Source organism: Hemitrygon akajei, chromosome 32 (assembly GCF_048418815.1).
Source record: "Hemitrygon akajei chromosome 32, sHemAka1.3, whole genome shotgun sequence".
Taxonomy (NCBI): Eukaryota; Metazoa; Chordata; class Chondrichthyes; order Myliobatiformes; family Dasyatidae; genus Hemitrygon; species Hemitrygon akajei.
In genome coordinates, this window is record NC_133155.1 from 19,193,759 (window position 1) to 19,214,334 (window position 20,576).

At 41.3% G+C, this 20,576-nt stretch overlaps 1 protein-coding gene across 4 annotated transcripts in view; it reads right to left on the reverse strand.

Moving 5' to 3' along the window:
* Positions 1-19,302, reverse strand: part of LOC140719550 (disks large-associated protein 2-like) — a 700,090-nt gene extending 680,788 nt beyond the window's left edge. For 3 of the 4 annotated variants that reach the window (XM_073034242.1, XM_073034241.1, XM_073034239.1), the window contains exon 1: positions 18,930-19,302. The gene's annotated coding sequence lies outside the window, so the exon portion shown is untranslated. Of the gene's footprint in view, positions 1-18,733; positions 18,813-18,929 lie in introns of those variants that run through there. The other variant, XM_073034240.1, reaches the window with a different exon arrangement.
* Positions 19,303-20,576: the final 1,274 nt, after the last annotated feature.

The window sequence follows — 20,576 nt, forward strand, 5'->3', positions numbered from 1 at the left end:
TGCTGCCAGAGGACTAGAAAATTGCAAATGTTATTCCGCTCTTTAAAAGGAGGAAGGCAGCAGAAAGGAAGTTATAGACCAGTTAGCCTGACCTCAGTGGTTGGGAAAATGTTAGAGTCAATTGTTAAGGATGAGGTGATGGAGTACTTGGTGGCACAGGACAAGATAGGACAAAGTCAGCATGGTTTCCTTCAGGGAAAATCCTGCCTGATGACCTGTTGGAATTCTTTGAGGAGATTACAAGTAGGATAGATAAAGGGGATGCAGTGGATGTTGTATTTTTGGACTTTCAGAAGGCATTTGACAAGTTGCTACACATGAGGCTGTTCACCACGTTAAGAGCCCATGGTATTACAGGAAAGTTACTAACATGGTTAGAGCATTGGCTGATTGGTAGGAGGCAGCAAGTAGGAATAAAAAGATCCTTTTCTGGTTGTGTACCAGTGACTAGTGGTGCTCCACAGGGGTTGCTGTTGGAACCACTTCTTATTATGCTGTATATAAATGATTTAAATGATGGAATAGATGGTTTTGTTGCCACGTTTGCAGATGATACAAAGATTGGTGGAGGGACAGGTAGTGTTGAGGAAGCAGGTAGGAAGCAGAAGAACTTGAACAGATTAGGAGAATATAGGCAAGAAAGTAGCAAATTAAATATAATCTTGGAAAATGCATGGTCATGTGCTATGGTAGTAGAAATAAATGTGCAGACTGTCTTCTTAGCGGGGATAAAAATCCAGGAATCTGAGATGCACAGGGACTTGGGAGTTCCTGTGCAGAACACCCTTGCAGGCTGAGTCAGAGGTGAGGAAGGCAAATGCCTCTTGAAATTCATTTCAAGAGATCTAGAATACAAGAGCAAGGATGTGATGCGGAAGCTCTAAAAGGCTCTAGTCAGGCCTCACCTGGAGTATTGTGAACAGTGTTGGGCTCCGCATCCTAGAAGAGGTGTGCTGGCACTGGAGAGGTCCACAGGAGGTTCTCAAGGATGATTCCAGGAATGAAAGGGTTATCATACAAGGAACATTTGATGGCTCTGGGTCTGTATTTGCTGCAATTCAGAAGGATGCAGAAGGATCTCATTGAAACCTTTTGAATGTTGAAAGGCCTAGACAGAGTAGATTGTGGAAAGCATGTTTCCCATGGTGAGAGAGTCTCGGACAAGAGGGCACAGCCTCAGGATAGAGGGGCGCCCTTTCAAAACAGAGATGCGGAGAGATTTCTTTAGCCAAAGGATGGTGAATTTGTGGAACTTGCTGCCACAGGCAGCTGTGGAGGCGAGGTCGTTGGGTGTATTTAAGGCAGAGATTGATAGGTTCTTGATTGGACATGGCATCAAAGGTTACGGGGAGAAGGCTGGAAATTGGGGTTGAGGAGGAGATAGAAAAAAAAGGATCAGCCATGATTGAATGGCGGAGTAGACTCCATGAGTCAGATGGACTAATTCTGCTCCTGTCTTAACAGCACTGACTCCTACTGAAAAGCGTTATACTCAAATTGAAAAGGAGACACTGGCTCTCATGTGGGCTTATAAACGCTTCAGCTGTTATTTGACAGGCACCAAGTTCCTACATGAAACAGACCACAAGCCACTTGTCAGCCCCCTCAGCTTGAAACACTTGGATGACTTAACTCCACATCTGCAAAGATTCAGAATGAGGCTTATGTGATACTGTTATAACACTGAACATGTCCCCAGCAAAACTTTCACAATTCCAGACACCCTGTTGAGGATGCCATGCAAAGTAGTGGACGGAAGCTGGCTTTGCCCTCACATAAGGTACAAACATCTACGTAGCTAAGGTACGTGAAAGCATTCCTGCATCACAGAGTAAACCGGATGAAATTTGCTTTGATTTGCAGAAGGACCAAATCTGCAGTAATGTCTTGGTCGCCTCACTGTAGGAAGGACGTGGAAACCACAGAAAGGGTGCAGAGGAGATTTACAAGGATGTTGCCTGGATTGGGGAGCATCCCTTATGAGAAAAGGTTGAGTGAACTCGGCCTTTTCTCCTTGGAGCGACGGAGGATGAGAGGTGACCTGATAGAGGTGTATAAGATGATGAAAGGCATTGATCGTGTGGATAGTCAGAGGCTTTTTCCCAGGGCTAAAATGGTTGCCACAAGAGGACACAGGTTTAAAGTGCTTGGAAGTAGGTACAGAGGAGATATCAGGGGTAAGTTTCTTTTTTAAAACGCATAGAGTGGTGAGTGCTTGGACTGGGCTGCCGGCGGCAGTGGTGGAGGCAGAAACAATAGGGTCTTTTAAGAGACTCCTGGATGGCTACATGGAGCTTAGAAGAATAGAGGGCTATTGGTAAAGCATAGGTAGTTCTAAGGTAGGGACATGTTCAGCACAGCTTTGTGGGCCTGTATTGTGCTGTATGTTTTCTATGTTTCTAATACTGTGAGCATGGAGACCCAGGTGTTCCAAATGGAGCTCACAAACTCAGACCTTACTGGCTCAAAAGAGAGACCCTCACCATTCTTGATGGTTTGCCGCTGAAAGGATCTAGACTCATCATTCCTGCTTCTGTGCAAGCCAAAATCACCAAGGACATCAAGACATCAAAAAAAAAACGTTGCCTAAAAATAAGGCAATCCATGTGGTGGCCTGGTCTGAGAACATATCCAAGAGGTTATGTAAAACAATGTGAAACATGCAGAAAACTCCACAAAAATCATGCTGAACCTCTCCGTCTCACAGAATTCCCCGAATTTCCATGGCAAATTGCAGGCACAGACACCTTCGAGCTGAAAAGAGACAAGTATCCTCTCACTGTGGATTACTACTCACAGAATCTTTGAGATGTCAAAGCTGTCCTCTACATCCTCAGCAGGAGTAATACAGCACCTGAAAGCTGTATTCTCTTGCCATAGAATACCAAAGACACTTGTGTCAGACAACAGTCCACAATTCAGCTGCTCAAAATTCAAGCCTTTGCTAGGGACTAAAGTTCAAACACCAGATAAATAGTCCATGGTACCCACAGCCAAATGGAGAAGTGGAAATAGAGGTACCAATTGTTAAGAGTCTCCCACTGAAGGCTAAAGACCCCTACTGCTAGCTTATCACTCCACATCTATTGTGAATGTCTACAGTACAAGGCTGCCAATGGGCCAGAGACTGAGAACAAGACTGCCCATTCTTCCTTCCTTTCCCCAACCTCACTTACTGAACTTGGACAAAGTGAGAAACTTTGACACAACACTGTGTGAGAAAACAAAGAGCAGATATGATCTCAGACACTGCAATATCATTGCTATCGCTCAGGAGTTAAGGTCACCAATGGAACAACAGTCCGGCATCACACACCATGATCACTTGTGATCAGAACATCTCAAGGTGAAATCAGGTGAAACAGGTATGCACTCATGTACCTTCAAAGTCCACAAAAGCTAGACCCTGATCCTTATGACGAGGACCACTTACCAGAGGTGGACGCACCTGTTCATGAATCTCCATCTACTCCAATGCTTCCAGGGACCTATACTAGAGATGGTTGTTTATCTGTCCCATCACAGAGCCTAATTGCCTAAGACAAGTGATTAAAGAGGCAGAAAAATCCTTTCACTTTGCCAGAATATTCAGGTGATCTATCCTGACCTCCATAAGATTTAGTTGTTTTTTTTTTAAATATTTCTAATGATGAAAACATTTCACAAAATGAGACTGCTCTTAAAAAAGAAGAAATTGGTGAACATAAGAGAGGAAAATAAAGAGAGTGAGAAACTTAAAAACAAAGAAAGACAATTATAATGTCGGCATTTTTTATGTTTATATAAGGAGCATAAGTTACATGCTATGGGTAAAATGAACTGAATCACTCTATTTTAGTGACTATAATTTCAATGCAGTTCTATAGACAAGAAGTACTTTTTTTTTCCTTTTTCTCCCCCCAAAAAGGGCAAAAGGGGAAATGTTGTGGTAGTTAATAAGTTATTCTTATGCCACACAGTTAGCCACTCCCACATGAGAGGAGTTCACATATTGTACAAGCAGCGTTATCAATAAATTTCAGTTCAACATCCTGCACAGTGGCACCTTGGTGTGCTCTGCACGCTCCCTCAATATCGAACACAGCGAAAAGTGTGAGTAACTGAGTAATATGAGCAAATAAAAATCTTGCTTTTGTATTCTACATGTTTGCTTTGGCAAAAGTTCCATCTGCTGCAGTCAACAACCTTCCCCACCCCTCCATTAACTTTATAAAGAAAATGATTCATTAAGTCTCAGAGAGCTCAAATCTTAGAACGGGTAATGTTCATTGTTAAATTTCTGCATTTTGTCTATATTATGCTCACACATTATTCCAATCAATTTTATAAGACAGTAAAGCATCTACTAAACTATAAAATTTAGGTAACAGTCAAACACACTGATTTGAACAGGTGAGTGAAATGAAACTAACTATCTGGAACAAAGATAGCTACAAAAACTAGCTTTCTTTATAAGACAGATAATAGCAAGGAATACACTGCTGTGACAAGTTACCATTTTCACTGTAGACTTCAGAGTACCTCAATATTAGCCTTTACGTCACAGCTAGCTAGTGATTGGCCAGTATCTCCAGTCTGCCTATCGACTTCAAGTGACCACAGGCAGACCACTCAATATGAACAAGACATCTTTAGAGCCTTTCCAAAAAAACAGACAAGGAGCAAAAGAATTTTAAAATATGTGCCTTCAAACTCAAAATTGTTCCAAACCTTACTCCAGCAAAATGCTTATCTGTGGACACAGGCGCTGGAATCTGTAGCAACAAATAAACAATCAGCTGGGCCAGGCAGCATCTGTTGAGGGAAGGGGAAAAATGGAAGAAATTGGCACCGTTTTGCCCCAAAATGTTAAAAATGCTTTCCCCCCCATAGATGCCGCTTCACCCACTGAGTTCCTCCAGCAGATTGAACATTTACGGCAACAAACAATGTGATTGGGGTTTCAGTGGAACCCTTCTTTAGGGTAGATGGATCATAGAACAATATCCACCTTCTCGGGTCCCTGTACGTCAAAACAGACTTCGTAGCATAGTGGTTAGCACAACGCTTTACAGTACAGGCAGCCAGGGTTCAATTCCCACCGCTGCCTGTAAGGAGTTGGTACCTTCTCCCAGTGACGTTTGGAGTTCCTCCAGGCGCTCCAGTTTCCTCCCAGTGTGCAAAGACATACCAACTGTTAGGTTAATTGGTCATTGTAAATTGTCCCATGATTAGGCTGAGATTAAATCGGGGGATTGCTGTGCAATCTGGCTCAGAGGACCAGAAGGACCTATTCCACACTATCTTAAAAAAAAATTTAATTCTCTGAGAACAAGACCATCTTTTAATTCTTTTTGTACCATAAACAGAAAGGAACTATAATCCTTTAAAAGCAAAGTGCTAACTTTTATACCTGCATCATAACCAAATATCATAATCCACTGCAAAACTAGAGCAAACACAGCGAACACAGAGGGAGAAGACAAAATTACTTACACGTCTAAGTTCCATAAGATGATAGGTAAATGATGAAAGATACATGACCTGATCAAGTTCTGTAACATTCTACCTTGCAGCAGTTAAATGACAAATTAATTCAGTAAAACCAGCAATATCACAGTGATGGATTATCCATCATTGCCAAAACATACAAGATCCTGAGTGGTCTTGTTGTGGATGTAGAGAAGGTATTTTCTCATGGGAAAAAAAAACAAGAACTAAAGAACCACTGATCAAGAATACTGGGACATCTATTTAATCAGATAAAAAGTGAAATTTCTTGCATAAGGCAATGAGTTTTGGGATTTTTTTCCCTCAAAGTCGTTTATCCTGCTTTTAATTAGTCATAAACATCATGCGCTCCCAAGTCCCAGCCTATTTACAACCAAACCTAGAGAATACTCGATAAATGACATACTAACATATTCCGCAAGTTCCAAGTGTCATTTGCCATTTATCAGTTAATGGGCAAGATAAAATGTTTTCGAGATTCTTTTCAACTTGCAGGACAACCTAGATTGTTTAGCCAGCGATCCACAAAACTAGATGCAATTATCACGCACCCTGCTTCAAAAGCAACACTTCTGTCAAATGATAGTTAAATGCACAAAAGAAGTCAATTCCAATTCTCACTCATAGAGGAGGTCCATCCCAAAAAGAGCATTAAAAGCAAAATTTTTCACAGATATCACTCAAAGAAAATTATTTTTATTTCTTTATACTAATGAATACAATACAGTCAGTATAGAATGCGCACTACTTGTCAGAACTATGCTCACTATATGCCGGGTCCCTAACCTGCCTTGACAATCTGAAAGCAAATTGCAACATACCAGAATTGCTGAAATAATGAGTATGCATATCAAAACCAAAAGAAACGCTTAAAATAAAATCAGATGTCCAAAAAGGAATACTTAATATGTCACGACATTATGCTTTGATATAAAGTTAACTCTATTTCTCCCCCCCCCCATTAATACTACCTGATCTGCAAAGTACTTTTAATACATTCCTATTGTTTAAAATGGTATTTCATTAATAAGCTGATGTACTGAACAGGGCAACAAAATGGCATAATATGTGCAAATACAAGAAGGTACAAGCAACACACACAAAATGCTGGAGGAACTCAGCAGGCCAGGCAGCATCTGTGGGAAAAAATACAGCTGAGACCCTTCAGCAGGACCCTGTTACGTTCAGCAACATCATTTTGCGTTACTTGTGCTTTTTGTATCGAGCCATTGGGACATTACATGAACACTGGAGAGGATCCTGTCATCCCAGTTTCACCTCCACAATCATGTTGAAACAGAATCTGCTGGAGCCACTCAGTAAGTCAGGAGAATAAACAGTCGAGACCCTCATCAGGACTGGAAAGGAAGGAGACAGAAGGGATTGTCTTCTGCCAGCTTCCTTTCCAGTCCTGATGAAGGGTCTTGGCCTGAAATGTCAACTGCTTATTCCCCTCTACAGATGCTGCCTGACTTGGTGAGTTCCTTCAGCACTTTGTGTGTTGACCTAGATTTCCAGCATCTGCAGAATCTCTTGTGTTTACTGAAGCACAGTCTAGCACCTTCCCTCAACTTTGCCAATCTGCCAACACTCCTGTCCTCACATTTCACACCAACTTGTTCAGCTTGCTCATGATGATGAGGATAGACCACCCTATCAAGGAGTGGCTCAGGGTCATCAGCAGCTTCCTTCATGGAAAAGGACCAGCTTAGTCGTAGTCACAATGCAGGAACAGTATTAGAAGCCAGCAACTAAATGCTCTGGACAAGGACAAGTTGTTTTTTACTCTATACCTATGTCCAAAAAGATATTTAAATACAGTTCCAAAATGCTTACAAACATAAAGAAGTCAAGATTGAAACTGTGGCGAGAAGATATTTGTTTCAATCTCTAATGCACACAATGAATAGGGGCTTCAATGGAAGGTTCAACAGTTGATGATTATCCTTGATTGCTCTTCAGTTACATTCATTTTCCCCTCTTTGGGTAAAGGTGTGTGCTAGAGGTAATCCCAGAGTGCTGTTAGCTTGTAAGTTTCAGATTTACATCTAATCGATGAATATTATATATTTCCCCCACCCCCCAGAAGAGAAGTCTGGGGTTGCCAATATTCCCATATACTTCCTAGTTTGTTCTTCTGAGAAGGTCCAAAAGAACATAAAGGCTTGGGAAGTGCCATCAAAGATAGGGTTCAGCAATTTACTTTGTGGATCATGCGCTCAGCATCCACAGTAAGCCAGCGGTGGAGGAAGGGAAGATACAAGATGGACCAAGTGCCAATCCAGCAGGCTACTTCATCCTCAATGATGTCAAGCATCTTGAGTGTTGTTGAGCAAAACTAATCCTAACAAGAGCCCTTCACTGCACTCCTGTCTTCTACCTTACAAGTGCCAGGAAAGCTTCCAGAAGTCAGGAGTTCTGTTACTTAATTCAGACTTACCCAGATTCCAATGTGCTCTTTCAGATGCGGGAACTAAGTTTCTAGTTGCAGGTAATACCCAACCAACAAGAGCCAGAACATCCGACCTCCTCCTGCTGTGTTCAAACGGACAAGACTTGAGGATGATACAAAGCAAAATATAATGAGATCCTCTGTGGACTCCCTGCTGTGCCCAGAACAACAATATCAGTTTCTCCAATAACGTAGCTGAGTGCATTGCTATCAATATTAGATCTATCTTGTTCCTCATATCTTCACTGTAGCCAGGAGACAGGTGTACCAGATCCTCTTTATCTCTCTTCATCCTCCTGCTGCCAAGGCTAGAATATAATGAACAAAGCAAATGGATAGAAAGTGACTACATTCTTCAAGATCCCCAAACCTATGGAATTACCCATTAGATGCATCTCGTTGCAAACTATTTGCATATTTATACTCAGTGGCCACTCTATTAGATACACCTGCACATTAATCAAATCAGCCAATCATGTGGCAGCAACTCAATGCATAGACATGGTCAAGAAATTCAGTTGTTGTTCAGACCGAACATTTAACTGGGGAAGAAATGTGATCCAACGACTTGGACTGTGGAATGATTATTGGTGCCAGATGGGGCGGTTCGAGTATCTCAGGAACTGATCTCCTGCGATTTTCACACACAACATTCTCCAGAGTTGACAGAGACATGGAAGAATCACTAAGCCTTGTCAGAGGAGAATGACCAGAATGGTTCAAGCTGACAGGACGGAGACAGCAATTTATCTAACCATGCATTACAACAGCATCTCTGAACAGCTTGATGAACCTTGATGTGGATGGGTTACAGCAGCAGAAGACCACAAACGTAATCAGCAGTACGGGGTGCATAAAAAAGAGGCCACTCAGTGAATATGATTCCATCCCACTCCAGTGAAATTCAGTGCAAGTTTAAGGTAATGGGGTGCAAGCTAGCATCTGCTACACCGTTGGGAAGACCACTTGTCACATTAAAAATGAGTGGCCATGATTCAAATAGCAAATCAGCATATATATCATAGAGAAGATCGCATAACGCAGCCTAATTTCACAGCTCAGTTGTTTTTGACTCCATTCTGATTTTTTTGTGAGTTGCATATATTTGAATCAATTAACCAAGCAGTATGATTGCAGAGTGGGTAACAAATCATCCAAATCAAATACTTTATTAAAATGCCTGGTGCAATATGGAAGAACCTTTATTTCTTAATCCATTGGAGTGGTTGTTTGATAAACCAGAAATGAACTTGGCTGATATTATCAGATCTTCTCCACATTCACCTGGGTATTCCTAAATAAAAATTGACACAAATATTGAGATTTTGAATTGTTTACATTGAATGTACAAAACTGTTACTGTCCTTTCAGTCCAACATTGCTATAGCTCTCAAAGAGTCTTCTGCCAGCTTCTTTGGCTCATCTGATCATGCCTATTAAGATAAGCTTAAACATACAGCAAACTGCATCGTTTGTGCCATCTTTTATGTAACGTACTGGGGGGGAGCACAAGTAAGAACTTTAAGTTCCATGGTGTTATTATTTTGGAGGACCTGTCCAAAGCCCAGTACGCAAGGTAATTATGAAGAAAGCATGGCAGCACCTCTACTTCCTTAGGAGTTTACGGAGATTTGGCACGACATCAAATACTTTGGCAAACTTCTATAGATGTGTAGTGGAGATTATACTGACCGGCTGCATCACAGCCTGGTATGGAAATACCAATGCCCTTGAAGAAAAAGTCATGGATACAGCCCAGTCTATCACAGGTGAAGCCCTCCCAACCGCTCAGCAGATCTACATGAGATGTTACAGAAAAGCAGCATCCATCAGCAGGGATCCCCACAATCCAATGCTTTCTCCTCGCTGCAGCCATCAGGAAGGCGCCACAGAAGCCTCAGGACTCACACCACCAGAATCAGGAACTATTACTACCCTTCCACCATCAAGCTCCTGATCCAAATGTGCTAACTTCCCTTGCCCCATCATTGAAATTTTCCCGCAACCAATGGACTCACTTTCAAGGATTCTTCATATCAAATTCTCGATACTTATTATCATTATTCCTTCTTTTTGTATTTGCACATTTTGTAGATTCTGCACTCTGGTTAAATGCACTAGTTGGGTGGTCTCTCGTCGATCCTGTTATGGTTATCATCCTTTCGATTTGTTGAGTATGCCCACAAGAAAATGAATCTCAGGGTTGTATGCGGTGACATAAATGTGTACTTCGATAATACAGTTTACTTTGAATTTTCAAGGGTCACCACACACTTCTAGCCCCAAGACTGCATGCCCACAATTCACTAACTTTAATTGTCACGTCTTTGAAATGGAGGAGGAAACGGAGCAGGTGGAGAAACCCACGCTGTCATGGCGGGAGCGTACAAACTCCTTACATGTAGCATCGGGAATTGAACCCTGATCACTGATCGTTGGACGGACTTCCAAAGTGACTGCGCTATCTGCTATGCTGACGTGCTATCTTTCAAGGGTATCAGGATATCTTTTTTCCTTACCTTTGAACCTCAACACCTCACTTACTTTGAACGCATTCTTACCATCCAATGAGCTAAGATTTCACTTGAGCTCCTAATGGGATTTACTGTTAAGTCAAATTTATTTATAAAGCATGCTTAAAAACAACCCACGTTGACCAAAGTGCTGCACAAACCATAACAGGTAGCTAGAATCACAAATACAAGAAACACAGATATAAACAAGAAGGCACTCAGCTTATAGGCACAAACAACACATGAGCCTAGGCACAAGCCAAAAATCAGCCACATCAGGAAGATTCAAATGCTAGTGAATAAAGGTAAGTTTTCAGCTTTGGTGAAAAGTTTAATTGTATGGTCTGCAATAGCACTCCATGTGTTGGCGTATGTCCTAGTGGATAAGGCATCGGTCTAGTGATCTGACAGTCACTGGTTCGAGCCTCAGCTGAGGCAGCGTGTTGTGTCCTTGAACAAGACACTTAACAACACATTGCTCTGCGACGACACCAGCGCCAAGCTGCTTGGGTCCTAGTACCCTTCCCTTGGACAACATCGGTGACGTGGAGAGGGGAAGGCTTGCAGCTTGGGCAACTGCCGGTCTCCCATACAACCCTGCCCAGGCCTGCGCCCTGGAAACCTTCCAAGGCACAAATCCATGGTCTCATGAGACTAACAGATGCCTATATACCATACAATAGCACCTAACCGCATACCCCTATCCAGCAATCATCATCATGTCAAACACACAAGCTTTAAAGACCCTGGAACATAAATGTTTACCAGGTAGCTTCATCCCTGAGCTGGATGCATTAATGAAATTAAATAAGAGTTCAATTTCCTACTCTAACGAAGAGTCCAGGTATTGCCTGTGCACTGGAATTCAGAAATTGGTGAAGGTGTTGGATCCTGACATAACATGGAATAACGGCAGCGCGGAAATGATACTTAGTGCATCTTCTCACTTCAGCATCAATCCTCCTCATCGCTACGGAGAAATGTGCTTTGATGCGCGAGGAATGGCGAAGCACATTCATTGTTTTGTGCTTACATGAACTGCCACACTGCTACTCACCTGCTGAACAGGACATTGGTGACATACACCTCCCTTTGTTAGCTATAGCCAAGGCTTATTACTGGTGACTGCTGAGTTAGCAAACCTGCACTGCCTGTACATTTAGGAATGGCCTTTATTACCCATGGGTCTTCTCACTTCATTGAAATAACAGGTTATAGTCCTTATATTTATTTTGTTTAGGAAACTGGACTAACTTGCCAGAGTCCAAATTCAAATCTCTTCAGGCAGATTGCAAATCTCGATAATCTACGAAAAAGTTAGTATCAGTACAAGTAGCTAGGTCACCAACACCCAGCTGGTGTGCTGACGCCCTTGAGAAAACTCTACCCTAAAGTGTTCATCTGAGAATCTTATTCCACGTCAAAATTGCTTTCAAAGGCACCTGGACATTTACATCACGAGTAACTGAAAGAAAAAGGACAGATAATTTTGAGTAGGAAGGCTACTCCATTCACAGCAAGAATGACTGGTGCACGGAATGTCAGCATCAGATTTAATATCATCAGCACGTCATGAAATTCGTAATCTTTGCATCAGCAGTACAATGCAACACATAATAATCAAGGGAAAAAAACTGAATTACAGTAAGTCAATATATATTTAAAAGTTAAATGAAATAAGTAGTGCAAAAGTAAAAATGTAGTGGTGAGGTAGAGTTCATGGGTTCAATGTCCATTCAGAAATCAGATGGCAGAGGGGAACAAACTGTTCCTGAATCACTGCGTGTGTGTCTTCAGGTTCCTCTGCCTCCTTCCTGATGGTAGCAATGAGAACAAGACACCTCCTGAGGTAGGGGGCCCTTATACATAGATGCAGCCTTTTGGAAGAATCACTTCTGCAGTATCCAGGATATCTTCAAGAGGCTAGCACCCATAATGGAGCTGACTAAGTTTACAAGTCTCTGCAGCTTATTTCAACCCTGTGCAGTAGCAACACCTCCAACCTCCCCAATTCCAGACGGTGATGTAGCTCATTAGAATGCTCTCCACAGTACACCTGTAGAAATTTGCAAGTCATGTAACAGTGGGCGAGTTACATGGGTTCTTCTGAGGCAAAGTCATAAGATTTTAGAAGATTCTCCCTGTTGTCACTGACATGGAATTCAGTGTACATCAATGAAGAAGGGCATTAGTGAGAATCCAGGGAACTACAGGACAGGAAGCCTTACATCAACAGAAGGGAAATTACTGAGAAGATTTCCAAGGACAGGATTTGCTTGTACTTATTAAAGGCTTGGTATGGCAACTGCTTTGCATGTGACCACAAGAAAGGGCAAAGCATTTTGTGGACAGCTCAGCGTATCACAGAAACCAGCCTGTTCCCCACAGACACTTGTCTACACTTTTGTTTTACACTGCCTCAGTAAAACAGCCAGCATAATCAAAGACCACAACCAAACCCAGACATTCTCTTTTGTCCCCTCTTCCATTGGGCAGAAGATATAAAAGCCTGAAAGCATATAACGCCAGCCTCAAGGACTGCTACTACCCGGTTGTTATAAATTATTGAATGGTTCCCTGGTATTATTGACCTTACAATCTAGTCCATTAAGAACTGGTAACTTATTGTCTACCTGCTCTGTATTATGATAATGTACCCATTATAATTTCAGCATTATTATTGTTTTATCTTGTTCCACCTCAATGGACTGTGTTATGATCATATCTGTATCAACAGCATGCAAGGCAAGCCTTTCATTATCTCTGTATATGTGACACTAACAAACCAGTTCCAATCATCAGCATGGCTTTGTGCAAGCGATGGTCCATCTCACAAATTTGATTGCGCTCTTTTTAAAAAAAAATAAGAATTAACAAAGATGGTTACTGAGCATAAAACAGAGGATGTTCTACTCATGAACTTTTGATAAGATTCCTCATGGTAGATTAGTCCAATATATTAAGTCCCTGTGGTGAGTTGGTAAACTGGATACAAAATTGGCTTGGTCATAGAAGATAGAAGGAAGTGGTTGAGAGGTGTATTTTTTTGACTGGAAGTCTATGAGCAGTGTTCCCAAAGGATCAGTGTTGGGACCTCCATTGTTGGTACTGTGTATTAATTATCTGGATAAAAATGTAGGTGATATAATTAGTGCATTTGCAGGTAACAATGTACATTCGTGGAGCTGTTAATAATGTGGGAAGATTATCAAAGTATACAGAAGGAGAGAACATATGCAAATTTGGGTGGAGAAATTGCAGATGAAGTTTTACCTGGACAAATGCAAAGATTTAGAAGGTCAAATGTAAAAGTTAAGTTCACAGTAAATGGAAAGCATTGGCATACAGATGCATCTTAGGGTGAAAATCCATAGCTCCGTCAAAGCTGCAGCAGAAGTAAGGGTAATAAAAAAAGTTACAATGGAACGCTTGTCTTCACTGCTTAGGGCATTGATTATAAATTTTGGGAAGTTATGTTGAAGCTGAATATATCTTTGGTTAGACCACACCTGCAGTGTTGAATGTAGTTCTGGTCGCCACACTACAGGAAGGATGTGGAGTATTTAGAGAGGATGCGGTAAAGGTTCTTTAAGAAGCTGCCAGGATTGGAGTGTTTTAGCTAACAGGAAAGGATGTACAAACTTGGATTATCTTCTCTGGAGTTACCCTGAGAGAAGCTTTTAAAATTATGAGGAGATACAGGTGTGGTGAACTACATATACCTGTCTGGACACGCCCCCTGCTGACTGCTCCTGTGGCTCCTCCCACAGACCCCTGTATAAAGGTGATGGAGGTTTGAGCCCGGCCTCTCCGTCTCCAGGATCTAGTATGGTGGTCAACTACTGCTTGTTCCTTCTTCCAGTCAATAAAAGCCGATACCTCGCTTTTACGTCTCAGAGTGAGTTATTGATGGTGCATCAACAGGTAGCGCAAGTAGTCTAAACTTTTTTCCCTAGGTTCGAAATGTGAAACTCTAGAGGGGATTGGCTGAAGGTGAGAACAGAAGAGTTTAAAGGAGTTTAAAAGAGGCAACTTATTTTTTTTAAATGAACGCAAATAACACTGCCAACAGAGGTGGAGGATATAGATACCATAGCAATACTTATGAGGTATTTAGACAAACATGAACAGGTAGGGAATAGAGGGGTATAACCAAGTGTAAACAGATGAGATTAGTTATGGTCACCACAGAAACGATGGGCTGAAGGGCTTGTTCTTGTGCGTACTGTTTAAGAAATATTCAAATGCACTGCTGTCTTTAAAATCTTCACTCTTGAACAGACAATGCACAGAATCTTATCAATCCAACTATATCTGGCCAAATCTTTCAATTAGACACACACCTGAATGATCTTAGGTCATTTTCCAAATACTCTTGACATTCCATATGTAGAACTTATTCAAAGAGGGTCATAGATAATTAGATACTTCACACAGAAACAAAAAAAAAGTAGCTACCCTAAGTGATTCTTGCCATATATTCATAATTTAATAAATCTGAATGATATTCTCCAGTTAGAAAGATGAACTAAGGACCTACTGAAAAATCTGATATTTAAGACTCCCATTATATGAAGGCTGTCTATTGGAGTCCTAGGTGCTCTATTATAATTACAAGGTATTTGAAAACTTGTCAAGTTAGAGTTAATGTAAAGACTTAGTACAGTAAGCAAAATAAACTATGTTCAGATTTCATCATGCATCCAAATTCAAATCCAAACCTACATGCAGGATTTTTGGCACTCATTTCTCACTCTGGTCACACAATATTGAAAAAACCATCCTTGAAACGTATACATCATGTTCAAATATTATTGTACAAAATAATTCATTTAATGAAAAGAAAGATTAGATTGCAATACACTTAATCTGAAGTACAACTACTAGCTTTGTCAGCAACAGGGGAATGGGAATTGAAGACTGTAACTCCTTGCCCAGTGAACTTAGAATTCCGATCCTTCAGCTCTCACTCTTCCCAGGTCAGAGATGAGACAACACCACTCATATAACTTCGCTGGCAATATGCTTATAATGCAGCATTCTTTCAATGTGAGATTCACCCGCAAAGTTAATGTTTTTTTTGCTTTCTGCCTTCCAGACCCATGAAGTAAAACACCTGCACTAGGAAAAAACAAATGATTAAATGTGGTAACAAACATGAAAAGTTGCCACTGTCATTAAATGGTGTCAGGCCTGCGAAAGCACCCTTCATATTTTTCTGTATTAGCCATATTAAAGGTTAGGGAAGAGGAAGCTTCTAAGAAAAGAAATAGGAGGGCAAAAATACGGTAATTATAATGGGTAGGATTGTTTCTAATATGGCTGTAATTAGTTATTAAATATAGTCTCCCTCTTATGACCAACAATATACTGAATATTTATACAGCAAATCTCACAACTAATGAAATACAAGTATTTGCTCCTATGAAGTGGGGTTAGAGGTCAAGAGATAATTGTAGCAGGCCATGCACACATTATGCATTACTCTTTTTTAAAGTCAAGCTTACAGTCCCCTATTTTAAATATAATTATTTGTAATAGTAACATAAGGCAATTTGGGTTTGCAGGGAAATAGAACTGATTGGCGTGTAGTCAATTCCCACCAGTACAACACAAAGCGCAGGTAAATTCAAAGCTAAAGGATCATAGAGCTATTGTAGTTTGTGAGTATGCATTAACACACACAGTTTAATAATTGAAAACATGGGAATTTAGAAAAATTTAGAGATCATATTTCAATTGCACACCTAAAAAAACCTATCACTGTTTAATTATTAACACAGGTCCTTCAGCCTACAAGACCATAGGAGCACCAGCAGAATAACCCCATTCTCCTCTCCCCATGTAGCTTGATATCAACTTCCCTTGGCTGCCACTTACCTACATAAGGGGTAGTTTCCAGTAACCAATTGCTCTTCTTCTTGGGCCCTTAGCTCCGAGTGGAGCATAAGCCATTGATGACCTCCTGTCTCCATCGTCCAAAGTCGATGGTATGTTTGGAGTTCATCAATGTTCCTATAGTCCATCAATAACCAATTAACCTACCAAAACATCTTTGGAAAGTGGCAGGAAACCAGAGCATTCAACAGAAGCCCAAGCAATCACAGAGAATTTGAGAACTCTGCACAGACAACAAGCAAGGTCAACATTAAGTCTGTCGTCCTAGAGCTAACAGGCAACGGCACTAATGCTGTGCCTCTGTGCATTCATCTGTCAGCTTTATAATTATAAATTTCTATGCCTATGTTTCATGCCTGCATTGGGAAACTGTTCTAAAGAACCCCTTGCATGAGTTCAGGAAATCTGAAGGTGAATTACAACCAATGAAGCACTTGGAGGTCCAGTCACTGTCAAGGAAACTTGACAGCCAATTTGAACAAGGCAAACAACAAGCAGTATTTTATAGGCATCGATTATGAAACCTGTTGTCATGATCCAATTCAGAAATGTTTATATATGATCTATCATCTGCACACACGTCCATATATACTTTGTTTTCCCAGCACTAGAGTATTGATAAAATAGATTAGGGAATTGCTGAGGCATGACTGTACATGCCAACTCATGAAAAAGAAGTTGTTTATATCCAATTTTAGGAGAGACAACATGAAAACCCGGCAGTTTGTATAACAAATATCCGATCCACAATGTCATCTTTATAGTCCAGCGCAAATGCAGAATCTGTCCCATGTGATTTCAGTTCTAAATAACACAAGTCTTGTGTGCAAAGTGCAGAGAGGATTATCTCCTGTCAAAGTTGCCAGGATGCAACAACGACTCATTAATGCCTCCGAAGTGCACCTTGAAGAATTCTGGGGTTTTTTTCCCCCCTGGCAGGACTGATTTGCTGTGGATTGATAATTAGTTGAAATCATCTTTCTCTGCTCACCAGTGGCAGGAAGACAAGACAGATCTATTCCCAACATAATTATTTCAGAAATAAAAAAGAGACACCAACCTCAGTAAGTTCCTTTTAAGCATCACAAACTCTGTCATTTAAGTTGGCAAGTAGGTTAACAGGATGCAAACAATTTTTCATATTTCTTACAGGTTTTGTTTAATGCAAGGGTTTTAATGTAGATGTAGGCTCAATAACAAACGATGGGAAAACACTTTTCTGAACATCATCATATGACTGGCTGGGTAACATCACCTCAGCAAAATAGGGATCCATTACCACAATTTTATCTTTTCCATTTTAACATTACTTAGCAAGATTTAACAATGTAATTCCAGCAACAGTTTGCACTGCAGTGTAAAGTTTTAACAGTGTTTTCCAGCACTGAATTCCCCACCCTATCCGTAAACTCCATGCCTGAAGTGACAATAGCTTTATAATTATGCAGTAATGATCAGTGGATGCTGCAGAAAGACAAAAGGATGCCTTTACCTCTTATGTACTCACCTAATTTCAAGTTAGCCTGCATCTTGTAAACAGGTCTTGTAACTATTCCAGCAGAAAGGTACCAAATAGTCACCACAAACTCGCTCTAATTTCCTCACAAATACCAACCAATCCATTTCATATTCCGTCAGCCTTCTGTTTCAATAGGCAAAGCCTCACCGTTATCTTAATTTAGTTTTCAAATTAAACTGGCAACTACTATTTTTGAGGTACTAACTCTTCCTGTTCACAATCTCCCCCTAATATATCCCCTTTCAATTTTTTTAAAGACATGAAACCGACTAAGAGTGTGTTAATATTAAATCACAGGAGAGAGAGAGAGAATCCGTGTACAAGACCAATATCTCTATCTAATTTCTGTTTATTGCAGTAAATAAAGGAACAATATGGAGACTACGATCTGCAGATTTCTAGGAAAGGGTTATCTAGGGAAAAGAATTCTGTTTCTGTTCGTTCCACTCAACAACAGAGAGGATCATAATAAGCTTCAGAAACCCACTGAATGCCAGGCTACAATAAATTGAATCACAGCACGTGTCACTATCTCCTTTTCGGCTTACTCTTACCGAGATTAAATGCCAGGTTAAAACCGAGATCATTACAGCACGACTGGCTATTTAATTTCTGAAAATGATTGATGCCGCCTTAACAATCCCACATTTAATTGCAAATGTTTTAATTATAAATCGGCCGTGCTGTGACAGTACCACAAAAACTGAAGGGACATGCAGCAATTTCAATGCAATCCCTTCAAACAGAGCCACTTTGAGGTGTTTACGGCTAAACCATCCTTACTAATCACACTACAGATCGCCCAGCATCCCCACTACAATAAAACTCATGAAACAGCGGGAACGGCGTGGCAAAGCCTACCTTGAATTTTTTCTTCCATTTCTAAGGTGATAATTTGAAAGGCTGTCGAACGCTAAGTGCATGCGCCGGCAGAAAGCATTGGTCTTATAATCAAGGAATTTGCAGCACAGTATTATCAAGTCAGGAAATACTAGCTGGGAGGGGGAAGTGGGTACCACACCAAAGGATTTTTCACAGTGAGGAGACCGTCTCTTACCTCGTGCTGGAACACTCCGAGCCTCCCTCTGTTTTACAACCCCAATTCCACTCTCATCCCTCCGAGGAAAGCTGCCGGCTGCGGTGAGCTCAGAACAACAAATCCTGCCTCGGGGGACTTGCTAAATAGGTCTTCCGAACCTCCGAATGGTTTGACTTCAACTCGGGTGACAATTTGTTCTGCAGCTGCACTGCAGCGGGTGGGTTAACACCGGTCCATGCTTCACGGTAGCAGGGATAAGAATTACAAGGAGCGGAATGCACCCGAACCTGCAACAACGCCTTAGGAACAGCACTGCAACGTTAAGGCATCGGTGCTAACTTACGTCCTTGCCTCTAACACACCGTGCCCGGCATTTTTGCTGCTCGCCTCTTCCGAGAATTCTTTATTTTTTGCGCTATCGAATCCATTCCCGGGTTAGAGTCAGGCATTCCAGATTCCAGCAACACCATCGGATGCTCTGGTTACCATATATGGGCATTCTCCTGTGCAAAGGATTTTCATAACAGCTAATAGTTCCATCAAGTCTAATCATTTATTAGGCATGCAATGTGCGGATGCTGCGTCGCAATTCACCGCGACTCCTATCTGGAGGTGGTCAGGGAGTGGAAGGAAAATCCCAGCCCGTAACCCAAAAGGTTAAAGCGGAATTTAGTCCGCTCCCTTCTAAACACTATCTTAGACCTGGCTGTCTTTTTTTATTGTGCCGCTTTTTCCCCACTCTGAACTCCATTTGAGCCGAACCTGATATGAAGTGTGCCGTCCAGCCATCAAACAATCTTTTAAGAAAGTGTTTCACAATCAACGCTATAGCAACCAAGAAAGTGTCGGAAGACCAGTGGGAGCTTAGAGTGAATCACGTGTCACTGGAGAAACCCAGACTCTCAGTGAAACAAGAATGGCATTACTTCATTTCTGGGGGATTTTTTTTTAAAAATGGGATAATTATGATATGAAGAGAAAAAAAAAACTTTCTTTGAAACCAGAGTTATCCGCTACATGGAGATTTCCCCCTTTGCCACCTATTGTTTACATTCCAGGCAGGTCATGCTAGCCTGGGCCAAAGTAAATTTATTATCAAAGTACATATATATCCCATGGGATGTTTCCCATGGTGGGAGAGTCTAGGACAAGGGGGCACAGCCTCAGGATGGGGGGGGGGCGCCCTTTCAAAACAGAGATGAAGTGAAATTTCTTTCGCCAAAGGGTGATGAAATTGTGGAATTTGTTGCCACGTGCAGCTGTGGAGGCAAGGTGATTGGGTCTAGTTAAGGAAGAGACTGGTAGGTTCTTGATTGGACTTGGCATCAAAGGTTACAGGAAAGCTGGGAACTGGGGTTGAGGAGGAGAATAAAAGAATCAGCCATGATTAAATGGCAGAGCAGACTCGATGGGCCAAATGGCCTAATTCTGCTCCTATGTCTTATGGTCTTATGTCACTTAGGATGCATTTTCTTGCAGGCATTTACATGAAAATAAAGGAATACATTAGAATTTATGAAAAAACTATACCTGTATGTATGTAGGCCTCAGTTAGTCTCAATAGACCATGGATTTGTGCCTTGGAAAGTTTTCAGGGCACAATTTTTTTAATGGAAAACCAGCAGTTGCCAAAGCTGCAAGTCTCCCCTCTCCATGCCACCGATG